Source organism: Pristiophorus japonicus, chromosome 1 (assembly GCF_044704955.1).
Source record: "Pristiophorus japonicus isolate sPriJap1 chromosome 1, sPriJap1.hap1, whole genome shotgun sequence".
Taxonomy (NCBI): domain Eukaryota; kingdom Metazoa; phylum Chordata; class Chondrichthyes; family Pristiophoridae; genus Pristiophorus; species Pristiophorus japonicus.
Window position 1 is genome coordinate 189790622 of NC_091977.1, and position 20564 is coordinate 189811185.

General features: G+C 44.3%; 1 protein-coding gene across 1 annotated transcript in view; it reads left to right on the top strand.

The window, feature by feature from the left end:
- atg10 (ATG10 autophagy related 10 homolog (S. cerevisiae)) overlaps window positions 1–20564 on the top strand; it is a 419083-nt gene that overhangs the window by 32642 nt on the left and 365877 nt on the right. Inside the window, exon 2 of the mRNA XM_070867422.1 lies at window positions 12979–13036. The gene's annotated coding sequence lies outside the window, so the exon portion shown is untranslated. The remainder of the gene's footprint in view (window positions 1–12978; window positions 13037–20564) is intronic.

The following is a 20564-nucleotide window of genomic DNA, read 5'->3' on the forward strand; positions in this document are numbered from 1 at the left end:
CAAATGCTGTGTGCATTCAGATAAAAAGCTTTTAATTTTGTATTTTTACCATTTTTCCCTGCTTTGACCCCACTTTCTGATACACTTTTATTTTTATACATTCTGTTCCTTCCTGTCACACTCTGGTTATCATTTCCCCCACTGCTACCCTGCTCTATTACCTTCTTGCTTTTTGACTTTTTAAGTTTCCGCTCACCTGAACCCTCTCCCGCACTATTTAGTTAAAAGCCCTCTCAATAGCCCTAGTTATTCAATTCGCCAGGACACTAGTCCCAGCGTGGTTCAAGTGAAGCCCGTCTCAACGGAACAGCTCCCTCTTACCCCAGTACTGGTGCCAGTGCCCCATGAACGAAATCTAATTCACCCACACCAGTCTTTGAGCCACGTGTTTATCTCTCGGATCCTATTTACCCTATGCAAATTTGCTCATGGCTCAGATAGTAATTCAGAGATTATTATCTTCGTGGTTCTGCTTTTTAATTTAGTCCCTAGCTGCTCATACTCCCTCAGCAGAACCTCTTTCTTTGTTCTACCTATGTCGTTGGTACCTATGTGGATCACGACAACTGGATCTTCCCTCTCCAACTCCAGGTTCCTCTCCAGCCCAGGGGAGATGTCCTTTCTCCTGGCACAGAGCAGGCAACATAGCCTTTGGGACTCACGCTCTCGGCTGCAGAGAACAGTATCTATCCCCCTAATGATACTGTCCCCTACCATTACTACTACAACGTTCTTTTTTACTCCCCCAACTTGAATGGCCCCCTGTACCATGGTGTTGTGGTCAGTTTGCTCATACTCCCTGCAGTCCCTGCCCTCGTCCAAGCAGGGAACAAGAATATTGTACCTGTTGGGCAAGAGCAAAGGCTGAGGCTCCTCTATCACTATCTCCTGGGTCCCCATACCTTCCTCACTTGTAGTCACACCCTCCTGTCCCTGACCACGGACCAAATTTGAATGAATTAATCTAAGGGGTGTGACTGCCTCCTGGAACACAGTGTCCAGATAATTCTCCCTCTGCCTGATGTGTCACAGTGTCCGCAGCTCGGACTCCAGCTCATCAACACAGAGCCGAAGTATCTCGAGCTGCAGATGTGGTAACCGTGGACCTCAATGGGGGTCAACCAGCTCCACATGCAGCATCAGAAACACATCGCCTGCCCTGCCATCACTAATGTATTTAATTAATTAAGTTTTCAAGTTTTGTTTTTAATCCCAGCTCTTAATTTAACCAATGCCCCAGAAAAGAGACTTCACTAAAGAAGAGGATGCTGCCAATGTCACAGTAAAGGAGGAGGTAGTAAAGAAACTGGATAGGATAAAAATAGATCAAGGTTGGCAGCGCTTAAAGTACAAAAGTAATCCGGTGCAGATGGGATGCATCCTAGGTTACTAAGGGAAGTAAGGATGGAAATTGCAGAGACTGTGGCCACAATCTTCCAATCCGCCTTAGATATGGGAGTGGTACCAGGGGACTGAAAGATTGCAAATGTTGCACCACTGTTCAAAAAAGTGAGAGGGATAAACCCAGAAATTACAGGCCAGTCAGCCGAACATTGGTGGTGGGGAAACTTTTAAAGACAAAGGTTAATTAGCATTTTGAAAAGTATGGGTTCATAAATGAAAGCCAGCATGGATTTGTTAAAGGTAAATTGGGTTTGACTAACTTCATGTAGTTCTTTGATGAAGTAATCGAGAGGGTGAATGATGGGTAGAGTGGTTGATGTGTAGATGGACTTTCAAAAGACGTTTGATAAAATACCACATAATAGACTTGTTAGCAAAATTGAAGCCAATGGGATTACAGGAGCAGTGGCTGTGTGGATACAAAATTGCCGAAACTTCAGAAAGCAGAGGGTAGTGTTGAATGGTTGTTTTTCACAGTGGTGTGCCCTAGGGGTCTGTATTAGAGCCACTGCTCTTTTTGATATATGTTAATTACGTGGACTTGGGTATACAGGGCATAATTTCAAAGTTTGCAGATGACATGAAACTCGGAAATGTAGTAAACAGTGAGGAGGATAATAACAGATTTCAGGAGGACATAGACAGACTGGTGAAATGGGTAGACACTACTTACAGTCCCACTCACGCGCGAGTATGACAGGGAGATGAAGCGGAGGCAGAGAAGAACAGGACAAGATGCTCGCAGAGGGAGGAGGAGGAGGGGCAGGAGGGCTCTTAGCAGGAGGCCTTAGCCATCCATGGTTTGCCAAGAGCACTTTTCCTACCTGCACCTAAGCCAGAAGCAATTTATTCGGAAGCTTCGCTTCACCAAAGAGATGGTCACAGAACTCTGCCACCTCCTGGAACCAGACCGGCAGTCTCAGAGCAGGGCGACGATGGCTCTCCTTCCTCAAGGTCACCGTGGCACTCAATATTTTCACCACCGGATCCTTCCAATCTGGAGCAGGTGACAGAGCTAACCTTCCAGTTCACCATCTATCGCTGCATCTCGGCGATCACAGAGGCTCTGTACTCTAGGAGAAGGGACTTCATTGTCTTCTCTCTGAAAAGAGAGAAACAAGAGGAGGTTGCACATGGCTTTTGCCAGGATATCAGGCTTCCCCATGGTGCAGGGCGCCATTGACTGTACACATGTGGCTTTGCGGGCATCGCTTACCAATCCTGAGATGTTCAACAACTCCAAAGGCTACCACTCCTTTAATGTGAAGTTGATTTGCGACCATACCCAGCACATCATGATGATGAATGCCTGGTATTCTGGCAGCCTTCAAAGGAGCAACGTGGAGCCTGACCCGCGTTTGGCGCGGCGGCACCGACCTGCTAGGACCCCCGAGCAGGTCGGGGCCTTCAAAGGAGCAGCGTGAAGCATACCACTTCAAGGTGCAGCGCGAGCCGGTTCAGGGGGTTACCGGTTGTGAAGAGGATGACTGGATTGGACATCACCATTACCCAGGTTGGTGATTGGGGAGTGGGGAGGTACAGCAGGAGCAGCGAGGTTGGGACGAATGAGCGGTGAGAGATTGCAGAACAGCATGATCGGGGCCCAGGAGAGGCGTGAGTTACGGGGCCCAGAAGAGGTGAGGGCCCTGGGGCAGCACGGGCCAGCCCACACTGCGATATGTGTGCGCACTAGGTCCATGCAGCAGAGCTGGTCTCCAGTCGTCTTGGTTAACCCTTGCCACTGGACCAAGACCTAGCTCTGTCAAGCTCATGTGGTGGCTGGTGTGCAACGGCCACCACATGTTAAAAAAATCCACACACAGGCATCTTCCACCCTCCAACATGTAGTTCGGGACCTGGAATATTAGGTCCTTCAGTGAAACACCTATGAACTCATCCCTTTTTAGCATGGAAACAAGTCATTCTCGATACGAGGGACCGCCTATGAAGAGGATGATGATTCTGTCAGCAGTCATGATGCCTTCATACTGCAGCAGTCCGGTGTGCCAGCAATCTTCCAGCCACCACATCAAACCTGAGGGTGGCTGCTCGGAGACAACGGCTATCCACTTGGCACATGGCTGATGACTCCCCCCTGCAACCCCACCAGTCATGGCTTACAGTCATATAATGACAGCCATGCTGCTACAAGAAATGTCATCAAGTAAACCATCTGGGTACTAAAGCAACAGTTCCACTGCCTTGGCTGTTCGGGAGGAGCTCTCCAGTATACAACGGATGTCCCATTTCGTGGCGGTCTGCTGCATGGTCCACAACTTGGCCATTATGACGGTGCAGCCCTTGCCATCACGAGTTCCAGGAGGAGGAGCAGGAAAAGAAGGAGGAAGAAGAGGAGGAGGAGGAGCAGGAAGCAGAAGGGAGGTGGCAAGCAGCAAAACCCCGTGGACTGTCTGTGAGTGCCTCATCAGACTGCGGTTCCAATGAATGAAAACCCAGATCCCCGTTGCTCACCACTCCCCATCTTACCATCCCTCTGTCACGGAACATCAGTGTCCTCCTGGGCACAAAGCTAAAATGAGAGCCACCACAAAATAATCAGTCCAAACATAATTTATAACTTTATCAAATGCAAATCAAAATAACAACTTCAAATAATTACCCGTGTGCATTCCCTTCATGTCTGTCTATTGTGTACCTTTTTCTACTCGAATGGAGCTACAAAATGCTCCCCCAATGGCTGCAGCACGGTGGTGGAAGGCTGCTGATTTCAGTGGGGGAGAATGCAGATGGATTTGCAGGGCGACCTTGAGCAGCTCTGGACCTCGAAGTCCCGGCTGTAGACTGTACAACCTTGGCTTGGACGGCAGGCTGGATGACTGACAGCAGCTAAGGCACTGGCGGAGTGATAGTGGTGGGAGTGCAAATGCTGACATCCTGAGAGAGGCCTGATTGTCTGCATCCCTGAGTACATAAGGAAGTGGCCCGAGAAATAGTGGATGCATTGGTGATCATTTTCCAACAGTCCATCAACTCTGGATCAGTTCCTATGGACTGGAGGGTAACTAATGTAACCCCACTTTTAAAAAAAGGAGGGAGAGAGAAAACTGGTAATTATAGATCGGTTAGCCTGACATCAGTAGTGGGGAAAATGTTGGAATCAATTATTAAAGATGAAATAGCAGTGCATTTGGAAAGCAGTGACAGGATCGGTCCAAGTCAGCATGGATTTATGAAAGGAAAATCATGCTTGACAAATCTTCTGGAATTTTTTGAGGATGTAACTAGTAGAGTGGATAAGGGAGAACAGGTGGATGTGGTGTATTTGGACTTTCAAAAGGCTTTTGACAAGGTCCCACACAAGAGATTAGTGTGCAAAATTAAAGCACATGGTATTGGGGGTAATGTACTGACGTGGATAGAGAACTGGTTGGCAGACAGGAAGCAGAGAGTTGGGATAAATGGGTCCTTTCAGAATGGCAGGCAGTGACTAGTGGGGTGCCGCAGGGCTCAGTGCTGGGACACCAGCTATTTACAATATACATTAATGATTTAGATGAAGGAATTGAGTGTAATATCTCCAAGTTTGCAGATGACACTAAGCTGGGTGGTGGTGTGAGCTGTGAGGAGGATGCTAAGAGGCTGCAGGGTGACTTGGACAGGTTAGGTGAGTGGGCAAACGAGTGGCAGATGCAGTATAATGTGGATAAATGTGAGGTTATCCACTTTGGTGGCAAAAACACGAAGGCAGAATATTATCTGAATGGCGGCAGACTAGGAAAAGGGGAGGTGCAACGAGACCTGAGTGTCATGGTACATCAGCCATTGAAAGTTGCCATGCAGGTACAGCAGGCGGTGAAGAAGGCAAATGGTATATTGGCCTTCATAGCTTGGGGATTTGAGTATAGGAGCAGGGAGGTCTTACTGCAGTTGTACAGGGCCTTGGTGAGGCCTCACCTGGAATACTGTGTTCAGTTTTGGTCTCCTAATCTGAGGAAGGACATTCTTGCTATTGAGGGAGTGCAGCGAAGGTTCACCACACTGATTCCCGGGATGGCAGGACTGACATATGAGTCGAGATTGGATCGACTGGGCCTGTATTCACTGGAGTTTAGAAGGATGAGTGAGGATCTCATAGAAACATATAAAATTCTGACAGGACTGGACAGGTTAGATGCAGGAAGAATGTTGCCGATGTTGGGGAAATCCAGAACCAGGGGACACAGTCTAAGGATAAGGGGTAAGCCATTTAGGACTGAGATGATGAGAAACAGTATAATGTGGATAAATGTGAGGTTATCCACTTTGAGGGCAAAAACGCGAAGACAGAATATTATCTGAATGGTGGCAGACTAGGAAAAGGGGAGGTGCAACGAGACCTAGGTGTCATGGTTCATCAGTCATTGAAAGTTGGCATACAGGTACAGCAGGCAGTAGGCAAATGGTATGTTGGTCTTCATAGCTTTGGGGATTTGAGTATAGGAGCAGGGAAGTCTTACTGCAGTTGTACAGGGCCTTGGTGAGGCCTCACCTGGAATATCGTGTTAAGTTTTGGTCTCCTAATCTGAGGAAGTTTGTTCTTGCTATTGAGGGAGTGCAGCGAAGGTTCACCAGACTGATTCATGGGATGGCAGGACTGACATATGAGGAGAGACTGGATCAACTGGGCCTTTATACATAGGGGTTTAGAAGGATGAGAGGGGATCTCATAGAAACATACAAGATTCTGACGGGACGGGACAGGTTAGATGCGGGAAGTTTGTTCCCGATGTTGGGCAAGTCCAGAACCAGAGGACACAGTCTAGGGATAAGGGGTAGGCCATTTAGGACTGAGAAAAGGAGAAACTTCTTCACTCAGAGAGTTGTTAACCTGTGGAATTCCTTGCCGCAGAGAGTTGTTGATGCCAGTTCATTGGATATATTCAAGCGGGAGTTAGATATGGCCCTTACGGCTAAGGTGATCAAGGGGTATGGAGAGAAAGCAGGAAAGGGGTACTGAGGAATGATCAGCCATGATCTTATCGAATGGTGGTGCAGGCTCGAAGGGCTGAATGGCCTACTCCTGCACCTATTTTCTATGTTTCTATGTTTCTATTTGCTTCATGGGCTCTTTGCTTAAGAATTAATAGCCACACATTGCTATTAAGAACCAGTTGGTTTATTAACACTAAGGTTTAACAATCACACTGCATATTACCAGTTCATCCACTGGCTAGGCCACTCACAATGCAACAGCTCTACAACTATTTTTGTTGTATCTGTAAAACAATAAAATGTTAAATCTGATTAAAGGGGAGTGGGGGCACTAAAACCGACAAACTTAAACAAATTAAACTTGAGACATTACGTGGATCAAATTAAAATTTGGTTTCGGAGGTGATGATGCACTCCAGTCCCTCCGGCGCCCACCTCTCGCGGAAGGCCGCAAGCGTACCGGTGGACACCGCGTGCTCCATCACCAGAGACACCCTGGCTCGGATATAATCGCAGAAGGGAGGAAGGCAGTTGGGCTGAAAGACCCCACTACAAACCTGTGAGCATACGCACAGGTGCATACATTACAGATTGCAGGTTCTTGCTACACGGAGCTACTGCCACTCCCCAGGGATGGCGCCTCAGCATTCCTTGCCATCTTTTGGGAGAGAGATTGCTGTGAGACCCTGCAAACCTCTTTCCACACTCATAAACCCAGCAATGATGGCAGCAGTCTGAGGTTCCACTGCAGCACTGAGATATTGGGTCGCACCCGCCTGTGCTTCAAAGGATGCTGCGATGTCACCCATTACAGGTAGCATCATGGCTGGGTCCGCATGGCCCCTCATGAAAATAATGGGCTCCAAGCTCTGAGAAAAGGCCTGTGCAATGTTGAAGCTGGACTCCCCCATGCTCCTTGACACTGACAAGTGGCTCTCTGGCAGGCTTGCCATTGCACCAAGCATTCCTGTGTGCATGCCGATCACCCTTCTTCTGAAGGTCGCCCCATCAAGGTCAGCATCTGAGTCCTGTGCAGCAGAACATGTGTGTGACATCGCCCTCCGGGGAGCTGGTACCTGAGCTAATCTTTCCTGCTGCCCTGGCTGCAACCCACTCGTGCCCAGTGTCTCAACATGTGCAAATCCAGCCTCTATACTACTCTCTAAGTACATACAGTGCCATTTTCTGAGCTGGTGACTGCGAGTGTCAAATGTAGTGATGGTGTGTCTTCTTATCGATCACTGTCCTCCATCAGTTCAGGGACTGGCTGGCCAGATTGGAGTTCTTGGGTATCTGAAAGAAGAAAGGCACAAAGGTTGGGTTGTGGCGAGGAGAGCGGGGGAAAGCAAGATATCCATGCATAAGCCATCAACATCTTGTAAGTGAGAAGAGATTGTGGGACGAGGGGGAAGTAGGATGTGCGAAGAAGGATTAGGAATGAGCATACCGTCATCATCAGCAATGCTTTCAACTTCCCCGTTCACCACAGCCTCTGTGACGGCCCCTCCAATTATGTCTAGCACTGCTTTCTCCAGCTCCATCAGGTTCTGAAGTCTGGCTTCCCCTCCACCCATCTACTTCTGCTCCTGGCAGTTGTGTGCCACCTTTGTCTGCAAGAGAAAGAAAAGGTGTGTCAATGAGTGTGGTGCAATGTGCTTGCCCTTTCCCTCGGCTGTTGGGGTATGGCTATATTCAGACTGACAATGAGGTGCTTCTGCAACAAAGCACCTCCCCCTTAAGTAGTGCAGAGAGCCGAGGTCAAACTTTACTGGCCAGTAGACTGCACCCTATATTGTTTCCCCCCTCCCCCCATTCAGCGCTCAGCCAATCAGCAGCGTGTTGAGCACTGAGCTTTGCGCTCCAATCATTGTAATGAGCAGGCAGCACGAATTTTGCGTGCTGCCTGCTCCATTTTGAATGTGGGCACACTTTGAATGTGGGCACATTTTGGCATGGGCACACAATGCTGCGTGATGCCTGCGCCCGTTTTCGGGCCTTATCCAATTTCTAGGCCAAAATGTCTAAAATCTGAGGCAGTTAGAAAATATACTTTTCTCGCAGTTCCAGTCAATTTTCCCTGCCACCATTACATTCATTCAGTCACTGGCACATCTTAAATACTAATTTTCTGACTCTGTCAGTCTACCTAATGTTGAAGAAAATTTTCAGCTGGTGGGTGTAATAACCAGCCATGTAATTGGCAAGTGCTGAGCTCACTGCCATTATTTAAAATTAGAGCTTCCATTAAACTGCTGGCAAGCAGAGTACGTGCCAGTGGTATAAGCAGTTGTTACGGTAACCAACTGGAAACCCCCTTCAATCTTACAAAGGTTGATCGAGGCAGAAAACCAGTTGATTAAAAGCAAAGTGCCAGTGAGCAGACACACATGACAAAGTATGTTGCTGTATCGGGTGAAAATCATGGGATTTATTGCAGGATATTGTGCCGCAACAATTTACTTACCCAAATTACATTAATACATTCTGTGTTTCATTATATACCAGTTCGATCATTATAAAATAGCACAGCCCCTGATTTACCTTAGCAACACATAAATACTTGCTGGTAATATAATAAAATCAGCAAATCCAGCACACATATCCTATTTGGCATATCACATTTTCTGCATCACATGCAAAATCATAAATCATAACATTTCGTTACATCGGCAAATTTCTTGCAGCTGATTGTCTCATATACAAATTTCTCAATGTTTTTAAAATACCACGAGATTTTGTGGGTTATTTTGCTGAAAGGGTAAAAACGGACGTTAAATGGGAGCTCTGCTAATAAGACACACTTGTTTGAAAGTCTGATTTTAGCTTGCAATTTTGGTCCGAATTGTTGACTACCATAATTTGAACTTGCCTAGAGGTGCTAAAGCAAACACCTGCAGGTTTATCGCTGATTAGAACCAATTTTCAGGTCTTGAAACTGTGACAGTGGCAGATTTCAGGATGGCTCAGGAACCAAGGGAGAAGGCACACAGGTTCTTGGACTCAGATGGAAATGATGGGCAACTCTATAAGAGACCCTGGAGGTGCTGGTGGAGGAGGTCCAGAGGAGGAGGGGTGTCCTGTACCTGCAGGAGGGAATGAGTCCATCTCCCTCTCTTGTCCCTTTCTCCTGCAGCAGCTGGTGCTGCTCTGTCTGGCCTCATCTCCTCTTCCAATTCCTTCTGCAAACCAAGTGGGACCCCTAACAAGATACCCATCACCAAGCACTCTCTTTCTCCTGCTAGCACAGAACTTATTCTTTTTAGGTGAATTCCTCAGAGAATTTCCGGAATAAATGTTGATAACGTGTTGGTGAAGTTTTGACAGAGTGTCCCTGAAAGTTTCCCAATGTGTTTCAAAAGTCCTCTTCAAACCTCCAGTAGCAAGTGAACAGTAAAAGGAGATATGTCTTTAAGTAGTGCTCAAAATATCTCAAAAAAGTAGTACTCAGCAACAACTTGTTTACTCCCCATCAGCCGATCACTGTTAGGAGAGGGCATTCATTAGGTCAAGAGCTATCCACCAAAATGCCGTGCAGCCTTGTTAATGAGAGCTAGTAGGCAATTTAAGTGGCAGTCAGCCCCTTAACAATCCTCTGGGTGGCGTTGCTGAGCGCAAGCTTCAACTCCTTTATCAAGATGGCGTCTTGAACTTAAATGCAGGCTAAACCGGTGTTTCAGCTCAAGATCCCATCTTAGCCACCTCAGAGGCTCTTTAGCATCTGAAGAAGCCATTGAAAATTGCCCCTGTTAACAGCAGCCAGCAGGAATCAAAATCCAGAAAAAAATCAATACATTTTAAATAAATTCCTTTCCTTATATATAAACTTACCTCTACAGTGTTCTAAGCCCCTGAAAAATGTTTTATTTGTGAGGCCAAATACTCACTTTGCTGCCTCAGCCTCATGTTATGCATATTTCCAGCCTGTTTGCTGTTCCCAAATCCTTCCCTGCAACCTTGAGTCTTTTCCCAGCACAAAATGAGTAATCTCATAGCAAGGGATTGTCTGGGGAAGAGGATCATAATATGAAAGAATTTCACATTGAGTTCGAGAGTGACATACTTAAATCAAAACTAGAGATTTAAACTTAAATAAAACCAATTACATAGGTATGAGGGGTGAGTTGGCTAAGGCAGTTTTGGAAATTGGATTAAAAGGTATGACAGCAGATAAGCAATGGCGAACATTTAAATAAATATTTCCTCAACATCCCAACTCCTTCTGCCTGCAAAAAGCCTGCTGACCTTTGGCTCCAATTGCCTTGCCACACAACCTTTATTAATGCTCAGCTCCTAGCCCTGGTAAAACTGTACTGCAGTGCTTGCTCTCTTGAAGGACTGTGAACTATAATGGCAACTGTCACCAGAGATCTCCACCAAACCTGTATCGATTTTGTCAGGAAGTTCTTTGATTGTTCGCTCAGATCTGGATTATCTGTATGATGGGTAACTGCATTAGTTAATGAAAATGGCTGACCAGTTAAATACTCTGAAGGCTTCTCGATTTTTATCAACTGAATTTCATAAAAGCACAACATGGTGTTAGAATTTTTAAAAACTTGCATTTATAGTAAAAACAGAAAATGTTGGAAATCTCAGTCGGTCAGGCAGCATCTGTGGAGAGAAAAACAGAGTTAACGTTTCGGGTCGATGACCCTTCGTCAGAACTGCTGAATGTTCGAAAAGAACACCTTCTTAAGAAGCATTGAAAGGGGGGGAGAGGAAGAAAGAACAAAAGGGAAGGTCTGTGATAGGGGGGAAGGCAGGAGATATTAGAGAGGAATGATGGGCCGAATCGAAATGGTAATGACATAAGTTAGAAAAAGGTTAATGTGGATAGGGTGTGAATAGCAGAATAATGACCAGCTGCCATTGGAGACAAAGAGAAAAAAAAGAAAAAACATAAGATGGCGGGGTTGGTGGTTGGAAAGGGAGCCAAAGATGGCCAGAGGTTATGCACTGAAATTGTTGAACTCGATGTTAAGTTCAGAAGGCTGTAAAGTGTCTAAACGAAAGGTGAGATGCTGTTCCTCAAGTTTGCATTGAGCTTCATTGGAACAGTGTAGGAGGCCGAGGATGGAGAGGTCGGAGTGGGAGTGAAGCGGAGAATTAAAGTGACAGGCGATCGGAAGCTCAAGGTCACATTTACGGACTGAGTATTTCTAACGTGCCTTTCATGACCACTTGATGTCCCAAAGTGCTTCACACCTAATTAAGTACTTTTGAAGTGTAATCACTGTTGTAATGTAGGAATTGGAAGTAACTCATTTCACATCTAGCAGACTGTTTTAAAGGAGATGCTAAATATTCAACAGTCGGAACCAAGATTCTGGTGAAACAATAGAATAAGTAGCTAGTCTGCACACCTTTGTTGGAACATTTAAATATGTGGTTCTGGAAGAATGTCTAATCAATCACAAAATAGTGATTGGGATAAGAACCAAAACTAACTATTTGGGGTTGGAAATGTAATATATGTGCAGAATTGATCCAGTTCACAGCCAAAGTTACCAAAGTCCAGGACTTTCTCCTGTCTCAGTCTCTCAGGGAGCAACACTTACTTTTGCTACTCTCTTCCTGTTTACATACTTATAGAAGCTCTTACAATCTGTTTTTATATTTCTTGCTAGTTTACACTCATCTATTTTCTGCCCGTTTATCAATTTTTTGGTCATCCTTTGCTGGTTTCTAAAGCTCTCCTAATCTTTAGGCTTACTACTGTTCTTCACAACATTATAAGCCTCTTCTTTTAAACTGATACTATCCTTAACTTCTTCAGTTAGCCACGGATGGATCACTTTTCCTGTGGAGTTTAATTTTTCAATGCAATGTATATTCGTTGAGAATTATGAAATATTTCTTTAAGTGTTCGCCATTGCTTTCTACCATCATACCGTTTAATTCAATTTCCTGAACTACCTTAAACAACTCATCCCTCATACCTATGTAATTGGCTTTATTTAAGTTTAAGACTCTCGTTTCGACTTAGGTATGTCACTCTCGAACTCAATATGAAATTCTATTATATTCTGATCACTCTTCCCCAGATGATCCCTTACTATGAGTTTACGAATTAACCCTGTCTCATTTCATAATACAAGATCTAAAATAGCCTCTTCCCTGTTTGGTTCCACAATGCATTGTTCCATGAAATTGTCTCAAATGCATTCCATGAATTCGCCCTCCAAACTACCTTTGCCAATTTTATTTGTCCAGTTATATGAAGATTAAAATCCCCCACAATTAATGCATTACCCTTGTTACAAGCTCCTTTTATTTCTTGATTACTACTTTGTTCAAAAGTATAGCTACTGTTTCGTGGCCTATAAATTACTCTCACCAGTGTTTTCTGCCCATTGTTGTTTCTTATCTCCACCCCTACTGATTCTACTTCCTGCTCTTCTGAGCCAAGATCATTCTTCACTACTGTCCTTATGTTAGGGCTACCCCCTCCCTCTTCTATTTTCTCAATTTTTTTGAAACATAAAGTACCCTGGAATATTTAGTTCCCAACCTTGGTCACCCTGGGCACGAGTGGGTTGCAGCCAGGACTAGTTTCAATTGCCTGGTTGGGTCGGAGAGGAATTTTCCCAGATTTTTTCCCCAATTGGCCTGGATTTTTATTTGTTTTTTTGCCTCTCCCAGGAGATCACATGGCTCCGAGTGAGGAGAACTCTGCTGTGTGACATCACAGGTAAGACAGGTAAGTGATTGGTCGTGATTGTGGGCTAAGTTTTTCTTTAAATTAACATATAGCATATAACTCAATACTAAAAACTAACCTTTATTTGTTTAACTAATTTAATAAACTATATAGGGTAAATACTTGATTAACGCTAAACTAATTAATAAAAGAAAATAATGGGAAAACAGGAGATGTGCTGCTGCAATATATATGGGAGCTTCTGGATGTTTTGGTCCAGGGCGATTACATCTGCGATAAGTGTCTGTGGCTCGATGAACTTCGGCTCCGAGTTGAGGAGCTGGAGTCCGAGCTACAGACATTACGAGACATCAGGGAGGGAGAAAGTTACCTGGATCTTTTGCTCCAGGAGGCAGTCACACCTTCTCGATTAAATACTTTAGAATTGACACGTAGTCAGGGACAGGAGGGTGTGACTGTGAGTGAGGCAGGTAAGGGGATCCAGGAGGTAGTATTGCAGGAGTCTCTGTCCCTGCATTTGTCCAATAGATTTGAGGTTCCTGCAACCCTTGTGGACAAGTATGCAGAATGCAGGGTGGATGAGCAGACTGACCAAGGCACTGCGGTGCAGAAAGCCATTCAAGTGGGGAGAGTAAAGAGGAAGGGGGTTGTAGTAGGGGACAGTATAGTTAGGGGGATAGATAGGGTTCTCAGTGGCCAAGAGCGTGGATCCCGAAGACTGTGTTGCCTACCCGGTGCCAGGTAAAGGACATCTCCTCTGGACTGGAGAAGAACTTGGAGTGGGAGGGGGAGGATCCAGTTGTTGTGGTACACGTAGGTACCAATGACATAGGTAGACTCTGCTGAGAGAGTTTGAACAGCTCTGGACTAAATTGAAAAGCAGAACCACAAAGTTAATAATCTCTGCATTATTACCTGAGCCACGAGCAAATTGGCATAGGGTCAATATAATCAGGGAGATGAATGCGTGGTTCAGAGGTTGGTGTCGGAGAAGTGGGTTTTGATTCGTGGGGCACTGGCACCAATACTCGGGAAAGAGAGAGCTGTTCCGTGGGGACGGACTACACCTGAACTATGCTGGGACCAGAGTTCTAGCGAACCGAATAACTCGGGAGGTAGACAGGGCTTTAAACTAAATAAGGGGGGCAGGGTGTGGGAGGGGGGAGGGGGGAGGTGGTGACGGGGGTGGTGGGGGACAGGGAAGGACGGTCGCAGTGGAGAGAAATCTAGAATGCTAAAGAGAAAAGAAAAGGAAGCAATGCAGGAAAGTGATTGTGGTAAGGATAACCAGATTATGTCAGGAAGGGACAGAGCATACAAACAAAGGATTTCACTAACAAATAGGGTCCAGGTAAGAAAAAATAGCGATAAGACAAATAGAGCTATAGTACAAAATAATGTTAAGATGTCTAATAATGTTAAAAAGACAAATTTAAAAGCATTGTATCTGAATGCACGAAGCATCTGTAATAAGGTAGACAAATTAACAGCGCAAATAGATGTAAACGGATATGATATAGTTGCAATTACGGAGACATGGTTGTAGGGTGACCAGGGTTGGGAACAGAATATCCAAGGATAGTCGATATTTAGGAAGGACAGGCAAAAAGCAAGAGGGAGTGGTGTGGCGTTGTTAGTAAAGGATGAAATCAGAGCAATAGTGAGAAAAGATATTGGCTCAGAAAATCAAGATGTAGAATCAGTCTGGGTGGAGCTAAGGAACACCAAGGGGCAGAAAACATTGGTGGGAGTTGTCTATAGGCCTCAAAACTGCAGTGGTAGTGTTGGGGATGGCATCAAACAGGAAATTAGGGATGCATGTAACAAGGGTACTACAGTAATCGTAGGTGACTTTAATCTACATATAGACTGGCCAAACCAAATTAGTAATAATACTGTGGCAGATGAATTCCTGGAGTGTGTACGAGATGGTTTTTTAGACCAGTATGTTGAGGAGCTTGCTAGGGAACAGGCTATCCTAGATTGGGTATTGTGTAATGAGAAGGGGTTAATTAGCAGTCTTGTTGTGCGGGGTCCTTTAGTGAAGAGTGACCATAACATGATTGAACTCTTTTTAAGATGGAAAGTGAAGTAGTCCAATCCGAAACTAAGGTCCTAAATCTAAACAAAGGAAACTACGAAGGTATGAGGGATGAATTGGCTATGATAGATTGGGAAGATTCATTAAAAGGCATGACGGTGGATAGGCAATGGCTAATATTTAAGGAACGAATGCATGAATTGCAACAGTTATACATTCCTTTCTGCCGTAAAAACCATGGCTAACAAAATAAATTAAGGATAGTATTAGATCCAAAGAGGAGTTATACAAAGTTGCCAGAAAAAATAGCAAGCCTGAGGATTGGGAGCAGTTTAGAATTCAGCAAAAAAGGACCAAGAGATTGATTAAGAGAGGAAAAATAGAGTATGAGGGTAAACTTGCAAGGAACATAAAAACCGACTGCAAAAGTACATAAAAAGAAAGAGGTTAGTGAAGATAAATGTAGGTCCTTTACAGACAGAAATGGGAGAATTTGTAATGGGGAACAAGGAAATAACGTCCCAGAAATTCTAGGGAACCAAGGATCTAGTGAGCAAGAAGAATGAAAGGAAATGATTATTGGTAAGAAAATAGTACTGGAGAAACTAATGGGACTGAAGGCCGATAAATCCCCAGGGCCTGATGATCTGCAACCCAGAGTACTAAGAGGTAGGCATGGAAATAGTAGATGTATTGGTTGTCATCTTCCAAAATTCTATAGATTATGGAACAGTTCCTGCAGATTGTAGGGTGGCAAATGTAACCCCACTATTTCAAAAAGGAGGGAGAGCGAAAACGGGGAACTACAGACCGGTTAGCCTAACATCAGTAGTAGAGAAAATGCTACAGTCTATTATAAAAGATGTGATAATGGCACACTTAGATAATATTAATGGGATTAAACAAATTCAACATGGATTTATGAAAGGAAAATGATGCTTGACAAACCTACTGGAGTTTTTTGAGGATGTAACTGATAGAATAGATAAGGAAGAACCAGTGGATGTAGTGTATTTGGATTTTCAGAAGGCCTTTGATAAAGTCCCACATAAGAGGTTAGTGTGCAAAATTAAAGCACATAGGATTGGGGTAATGTATTGTCATGGATTAAAAATTGGTTAACTGACAGAAAGAGAGAGTAGGAATAAACAGGTCTTTTTCGGGGTGGTGGGCAGTGACTTGTGGGGTACCACAGAGATCAGTGCTTGGGCCCCAGCTATTCACAATATATATAAATGATTTGGATGAGGGAACAAAATGTAATATTTCCAAGTTTGCTGACGACACAAAATTGGTGGGATTGTGAGTTGTGAGGAGGATGCAATGACGCTGCAAGGTGATTTAGATAGGCTGAATGAGTGGGCAGATGCAGTATAATGCGGATAAATGTGAAGTTATATACTTTGGTAGGAAAAACATAAGGGCAAAGTATTATTTAAATGGTGATGGCTTGGGAAGTGTCGATGTACAGAGGGATCTGGGTGTCTTTGTACACCAGTCATTGAAAACAAACATGCAGGTGCAGCAAGCAGTTAGGAAGGCAAATGGTATGTTGGCCTTCATTGCAAGAGGATTTGAGTGTAGTAGCAAGGGTGTCTTACTACAGTTATACAGGGCCTTGGTGAGACTTCACCTGGAGTATTGTGTGCAGTTTTGGTCTCCTTACCTAAGAAAGAATATACTTGCCATAGAGGGAGTGCAGCGAAGGTTCACCAAACTGATTCCTGGGATGGCAGGACTGTCATGAGGAGAGATTGGGTCGACTAGGCCTGTATTCACTAGAGTTTAGAAGAATGAGAGGGGATCTCATTGAAACGTATAAAATTCTGACTGAGTTGGATTGACTGGATGCGGGGAGGATGTTTCCCTGGCTGGGAAGTCCAGAACAAGGGGTCACAGTCTCAGAATACAGGGTAGGAAATTTAGGACCGAGATGAGGAGAAATGTTTTCACTCAGAGGGTGGCGAACCTGTGGAATTCTCTACCACAGAAGGCTGTGGAGGCCAAGTCACTGAATATATTTAAGAGGGAGATAGATAGATTTCTAGAAACAAAAGACATCAAGGGATATGGGGAAAAAGCGGGAATATGGTGTTGAGATAGAGGATCAGCCATGATCATATAATGGCGATGCAAAGTTAAAGGGCCAAATGGCCTACTACTGCTCCTATTTTCTATGTTTCTATGTCTTCCTCTTCCCTCTACGAGCAGATGCAGCAAATCTGAAATAAAAGCATAAAATGCTGGAAATACTCAACAGGTCAGAGTGGCAGCAGCCATTTTTTGCCAGGATAACAGTGCAAATAGGTAGAGGTAAGTAGTCCAATTTCTGGGCCTATATATTTAATCAATTTAGCTTATACTGTTCAGTTTTTTTTAACTAATTACTTGATCTAGTTTAAGTTATGGGTAGATTAAATTAAATATTTACCAGTAACACAAATCACTAGAAGTATTGGGGGCAAAATGCAGCACCTCCTTCCCCCTCTGCACCAAATTCCCAACTTTTACACTCTGTTTATGATACACTCCATTTATGCCCACTCTATGCCACCACTCCACCAGCTTAAATGCCAGAAGCGTTCACCAGTAACCTTTGTCCCTGATTCTACTGAAGTATCCAAGGTTAGGGGAAGATCACCTCATTTAAGTAATGCAGACAGGCACCTGCACTATTATGGGTGCATCTTAGGTGCTGGCCAGAATGGGAAGAAGCAGAGCTGCTGAGACCTTAACTTAGAAAGTAGCACCAAAGGCTGAGAAATTTTTCTTCCTGCAGCACAATCAGCCACCTTTATAAGGACAAAAATGGTAAGTAAAAGTTTTATGGGGAGTCCAATCCAGAAACCAGTTCTGTTAGGTAAAGATATCCTACTCAGACTACTGCTAGAACTGTGTTTTTGTGAGGCGCGTGATCCCAGTGACTTGGGTGCTAACATTCTCCCTTCTGTTCCAAGAAAGTTCGGTAGTAGAGAATTCTAAGTTGATTGGAGTCCAGGCATACACAGCACCTTAAAATTTTTGATTTTAAAGCAGCTGGGTGCATTCACATTCCACAAGTTTAGCGTCAAAAGTTAAAACCACTTCACACTGATGTGAAAGTTGGAATGTAAATCAGGTGCCAGGGCGCGAACTCTGTTTTTCTCTCCACAGATGCTGCCTGACCTGTTGAGATTTCTAGCATTCTCTGTTTTTATTTCAAATTCCAGCATCCACAGTATTTTGCTTTTGTATTGTTGTTAAGGGGAACTTGGTTTCCTGCAATTTTGATCTCACAATGAAAAATTACATATAAGCAGTACTTAAAAACATAGAACTTCTGGAGCAAGAAAAGGCCCATCAATTCCGCTCCAATTAGAATCCATGTATGTTTATTCCAATGTGGATTTCATACCCTTTCACCCTCCCATCGCCACCTGTTGACCACCTTTAAGGAAAATCCTACCTCTCAGGCAGAGCACCATCCTCTACCTCCTGTTGCTTAGTCAGTTCTCAATCAATTTAGACAAGGGCCCTGAAAATGCATGGGCTACAATCCTGGAAATTACGCTGGGATCACATCTGTTGCTAACCACACAGAGTTATTGGTTGATTCTATCATTTGAATAAAAATGGCAGGCATCTTGAGTACCTGCCTACCCCACAGGTCAGAAAGTTTGGTGACTGCTGCCATCTGAGATGGTTGCCCAGCTCCCCACAGAAAGAAGATGTTGTAGCTGCTTTGGACTCTTTCCCATGAGGCCAATAATATCCTCGAAAAAACCTTTTGGCTGACATCTTCAGGCGCCCAGGCTGCAACCCAGTCTGCAACCTAGTCCTGGATCCTTTGTGGGTCCCACTTCGATGAGGTAATGGTCAGCACATCTCCCTTTACTTTGCACATTGGCTGCCACTGTTCCGCCAGACCTCTGAGATGCCAAAGTCATAGGAACTGCCAATGTAAGGAGCGTCTAACTTCATCTCCTCCATGTCATTGGACATGTAAGAGGTGGGCACGAGCTCCACCCCTTATAGGGACATTCAGAAACTTGTTGTGAAAGACAAGCCCTGGCATATCTGGATCCTTGCACTTCCACTGTAATCCCACCTCAGTTATGGCAGGAGCGCCGAGGATTTTCAACCCCAATTTGTTATCGCTGAATTATTCAAATTTTAATGCATGAACGAATGGAGTGAGCCAATGCAAATGAATCTAAGTTATTACACTGACATTGGTCAATGAAAGTACCTGGTGGTCCCGGAGGAGCATGGGATTCCGTTGGGGAGGCCTTCTCTTCCCGCGCTGCGAAGCGCGCTCCCGACCTCCAGGTTCCCATGCAGAAGGTGCTGTCACGTATTCCACAGCTTTCTCATTAATAGCAATGAGAACTCCGTATCTATGAGTTCTTATTGCTATTAATGAGGAAAAAAAACACACTACACACCATAATAAAAAATAAAAAACACACCTCACAAAATTAAAATTATTGAAATTAAAGTTAGTAAATGCCTTCGAAAAAATATATATTTTTCTCTTTTTTAAAAATTTTGTAATTAGGGTTAAAAATAAACTTACCTTAGTGGGCAGGGGTTTTAACAATAAAATATGTTTTTAAAATTTAATTTAATTATATTTTTGTATGTTTTAAAACTCTTATGCCTGCTTTTATCAGGTGCAAGACTTTTGAGGATATTTGCTGGGCAAGATATGGGTAAATACTGTAATCTTGCCCTTGCAAATGTCCTTGCTCCCAATATGCTTGACTGATTGGAAAAGCTGGTTTTCAGCGCATGCGCATTGTGCGCTGAAGACGGCTTTTGCGATGCCTTCCCGGGTCTGTAGACACTCAGTACGGACCCGGGGAGGCTGGGATTTCCAGGCCTATATCATTCGGTAACAAAAATTGATGCTTTTCAGTTCTGCAGGTATTGTTACAAATATAGGTGAAGACACATTTGTTGAAGGTATGGTGAAGATGTGGAGGGGACTGTTCATGCAAGAGGTTAATGAGGTGATAATATGCAAGTCTCCCCAATTACAGCTTGGTGAATGGCTATCTCACCTGGCAATGGTGGATTACCAGCAGCACCCTCAGCTCTCTCAGTCTCCAGTAAGTCTTCTCCTTGATGAGGTGGTGAGCCTTCCTCCAGGTGCTCCATATTGATTTTCTTAGCACAGCAAAGTTATGGAGCATGCAGCAACAATAATGTGTGATTCTTTGGCTGGGTAGTACTGGAGGATGCCCCAATATGTCAAGGCAATGGAAAGAAACAGAGGCAAAAACGTTCAATGACCTTAACAGGTACCTGGCAGTACCATGACTACACTGGAGTTTGACTGCAGGTCATTTGAAAGCATGTGGCATAGTTGTATCACCATTTCCCTGGTAAATATCGGCCTTGCCGAAGTAGATACAGTTGGTAGGAGTCTGTTACCTGGCTCCTCTTGCAATCATGCATGTCTCCACATCATTTTTTTCTTCCTCCAAGTAACCCAAATAAAGGGCAATATCCATATAGACATCCACATTTATGCAACCAAAATAA